This window comes from Glandiceps talaboti, chromosome 2 (genome assembly GCF_964340395.1).
Source record: "Glandiceps talaboti chromosome 2, keGlaTala1.1, whole genome shotgun sequence".
Lineage (NCBI taxonomy): Eukaryota > Metazoa > Hemichordata > Enteropneusta > Spengelidae > Glandiceps > Glandiceps talaboti.
Window position 1 is genome coordinate 27,081,969 of NC_135550.1, and position 4,707 is coordinate 27,086,675.

The window sequence follows — 4,707 nt, forward strand, 5'->3', positions numbered from 1 at the left end:
CCGAGAAATGACTATTTGTACAGTTTATAACGACCTTTCTTGTGAATGTAGCTGGGAAAGTGTTCCCCTTGCCTCCTGTTGGTAGAAATTTCATATCATTACTCAGTACAACGTCACTGTGGATTGAGCCAATCGGTTCCTCACCTACTGCTCTGCGCATGTCCAACCACTGAAGTTCCTCTGTCGGTCCAGCGAAGATGTAGAAGCCCCAGGAACATCCTCGGGTGTGAATCAAATATGCCAATCTGATCATATCTAGCCGTAACGATCTGACGTCAGGCTCGTAGCCAAGACTAGTTTTATTCATCATTATACCGGATATAATCTTAGCCTTCTTGTCAGGTAGTCGCCTTAAGAGAACAATGTCAATTCTTGGGTGCACCAAAATCCGCTGGTACCGCATATATTGTAATTTTGAATGATCATATTCCATCATTACCTGATTCAGGTTTTTACCTTGTTGAGACATCACGTAAGTTAAAACATCGTACAATCTGCCCTGGAGGAATCTTTTGTCCTTTAGTAGTTCTCGTTTCCCGTTCAAGATATCATACGTCATCATACGATGAAAGGAAACACACGTTTCTGTAAACAGTTTTTCTGAGTATCTGTAGTTTTCTTCTAAGTTCGTGTCGTCTGCTGATGTGGGTTTCAAATCTTTTGGTTGCCCAGTCTCACCTACGCCATCATTACAAATGTCGTAATCTTGCTTTGTATTTGAGATCTGTGACGGCGGTGAGTCATTTAAAATGGACGAAAGTGCATAATCATTATTTGAACCAGCCACCTTTTCTTCGATCTCACTGACAGTTGACGAACCGCCGCGTTCGCTCTCTACAATGTCAATCGATACATCATCATCATCGGTATATGTACTGCAGGTAGATCGTTCCTCAGACATGACGAACACGAGTTTGTCACGGTGACAAGGCAGTGTGCCCCAGGACGAACGAAAACAACGATTGATCAGCTGTTGGTTTTCCTATCAACCATCGTTGGTTTGTACCAGGTTAACCAGGGCTTTATTTGACATCGATTGGTTGGTTGGTTGATATTATTCAACATCTTTAAGATAAAGTGAAGAATATCGACCTCTTTGTCAGTAGACCACAAGTAAGAATAATTAAAGAAATCGTTAGACTAAATCTATTCCTAATTTAGGTCAGCTAAACAGCTGGTTCACACACACACACACACACACACACACACACACACACACACACACACACACACACTGGGTGACACGTCACTATCTGCAGGCTTTGACTATTCAAATTTATATGTCTACGTGTGTAATTTCTGTTTAATGTTAACAAACGAAGATGGGAACACATTTTTTTCTTTTAAAAAACCCAAAGAAACCCTGTGTTTATACATTTTCCATTTTTTTTCATCGAAAGTAATACAATGTACATTGTTAACCGTTATAAGTAATAGAACAGGTTTACCGCAGTTACTGTAATATGATTTTCATGACTTTCAAAATGTTCTGCTGTTTGTGTCTCTGAATCTGGAAACACATTTCGTGACAATTGCATAGTAAGAATGGTGTAGATATAACGAACTAACTAACTAACTAACCATTGCTTTCTACTGAGTTACTATGTAGTAAAATACGCACCCCCCATCACCACAAGGATGAGGACCATTCAGTCAAAGTCTAAAGATGCTAAGCATAAATAATATCTCAATGTTCACATTTCATCAACAGGAAGGGTTCATGGCACAAACATTAGTTCTTTTCTTAAATTATCTTACCCCATGAAAATTCCACTTAAATTAGGAGATATGGTGAATTTACTAAAACTCGAAGTACTTTGAAATGTATCATTTTAGATCGATAGATGCATTTGAATATTTTAGTAAAAACACGATCTCAAGTTCCTGTTGAACGGGTCCCATCTGTGTATGCAGAACTCGCATAACTGGAAGTAAATTGAGACTCAGAATAGTTATCCTCAGATTCAGATTCGGATTCAGGTGCAGATTGCAGAAAGTCTGAGCTATCAGAACTGTCAGAACTTGAATCTTCTTGCAATAACTCCGCCTTCACAATGCGTTCTTTCAAGTGCATGAAGTGAGATTGAAGAAACTCTGCGTCGTCCTTGTCAGGTTTGTTTAGTTTCTTGACACTAAGTAACTCCAAAAATAGTATTCTGGTACTTGACAACACTGCCAACGCACGTTTGAAAAGTTCAGCCTATAATTAACAAAACATGACAGTTTTCAATTGCTAAATGTAAGTAAGTAAGTAAGTAAGTAAGTAAGTAAGTTAAGTACACTATGTATTACAGCGTGTCATTTTATTCAAGTAAGCCTAAGTCATTTGTCAGGTTCCACGTTTCTGTCAATTCTGGACAAACTGAATTCACTTTTCAATCTGCAACTTTAGTCCCATGTCTATCTTATCGCCCACATAAGTTGTCGAAGTTAGTATAAAATTTGGTATAATAACTGACACGTTTGTCTGATGTCTTATTCAGTGCGAACTTGTTTTGTATTAAGCATTAATCAAACGACAAAACAAACTAAATCATATTTGAACATCGACACAATGTTACTATTGAGGAAACTGGCGGATTCATTTTCTGCACGTCATTTTGGATGCACATTATGTCAAAAACTATGAAAGATTTTGAAATTCAGAAAGATTGTGTAATCTGTCCTACAGAAGGGGTAAATAATTATGTACCTCGAAATGATGTCTAGCTCTCATAATCTGAACACGTAGATACTCCAGTTGTTCTTTGGTGTCCCAACTTCCGTGACACATTGGCGTTACAACTGGCATTTTAGTGGTGTAGAACTCGTCCAACCTTTCCACATCTGAGGCATTTAGATCTTCGACTGCATCGCCAGCTTCTATTCTGTAAGCTCGTACACACAGTTCAGGCGTCACTTGGTTCTGTACAACAGTTTTCATACAGAAGGATGGAATTGCTTTACCAATGTGAGGAATACCCAGGTGAGAGTTCAGAAAAAACTCAAGACTCTTATCTATCGGTGTCATGGTAACAGGAATTCTTCTCAGATCCCACTTTGTTAATTCTTCTATCCTGCCAACCCAGATGTAAAATCCCCACTTACAGCCCTCCGTCATCGTGAGATATGCTAATCTTGCCATATCGGTTGCCAGAGTTCGAACATCGCCAGGCTCATTCGTGCCATCCAAGTTTCTCACCTGTATTGCCGTAATATCTTTTATGTCGGGTTGTGTTAGGACGTTTTTACGTAACATGATATCGATCGGAGGACACATTATTTCCGTTCCTTTCAAATACTCCAACTTGTTAGTGTAATGTTTTTTGACTATTTCAGCGTCTTCGAGTCCCAGTTTTGTAGCAATTCCACAAAACGTGTCGAAAACTGATTTCAGCAGGTAACCTTTCTGATCTAGGATATTTCCTTTTAGAAGAGCCTTTGCTAGTTTGGTATGCACTTCAATACAGGTCTGGCGCACAGCTTCAACGCTCCATTCCAGAGACTCGTGACTTGGACGACCAAGTTCGTCATCTTTCGAAGAGGCAAATGATTCCATTATTAAGGTACCAACACAGATCAATAACCAGAAGGACAGATATAAGGTAGTCCAGACAACCGTGCAATTATGTTAAATTTTACAAACGTATGTCAGCAAAGGAAAGCCCCAGTGTCTCTATTGCATTCCGTTCTAATGTATTTCTAAATCCTTTCAACATACGTTAAGTGGGACAAAATCGATAGAACGCTGGAACAAAAACAAGGTGAAAAATATGTACTATTTAGATTTTCAATATATTATCACCATGTATGCCTTGAACCAGTAAACTGATACAGTGGGTGACCCTAAAACGAATGACAACCTGAATGACGGAAAACGAATGACAGCATTTCTAGGTGGTAAACAATGGAATGACACCCTTTTCTACAATCAGTTAGTTGAATGACACACTCTGCACTGTAGAACCACTGGAATGACAGCCGCCACTCTATAAAATAAGTGGAATGACAGCATTTTCAATGCTTTAGAACTGGAATGACAGCATTTCTAGGTGGTAAACAGTGGAATGACACCCTTTTCTACATTCAGTTAGTTGAATGACACCCTCTACACTGTAGAACCACTGGAATGACAGCCGCCACTCTATAAAATAAGTGGAATGACAGCATTTTTAATGCTTTGGAACTGGAATGACAGCATTTCTAGGTGGTAAACAGTGGAATGACACCCTTTTCTACAATCAGTTAGTTGAATGACACACTATGCACTGTAGAACCACTGGAATGACAGCCGCCACTCTATAAAATAAGTGGAATGACAGCATTTTCAATGCTTTAGAACTGGAATGACAGCATTTCTAGGTGGTAAACAGTGGAATGACACCCTTTTCTACATTCAGTTAGTTGAATGACACCCTCTACACTGTAGAACCATTGGAATGACAGCCGCCACTCTATAAAATAAGTGGAATGACAGCATTTTCAATGCTTTAGAACTGGAATGACAGCATTTCTAGGTGGTAAACAGTGGAATGACACCCTTTTCTACATTCAGTTAGTTGAATGACACCCTCTACACTGTAGAACCACTGGAATGACAGCCGCCACTCTATAAAATAAGTGGAATGACAGCATTTTTAATGCTTTGGAACTGGAATGACAGCATTTCTAGGTGGTAAACAGTGGAATGACACCCTTTTCTACAATCAGTTAGTTGAATGACACACT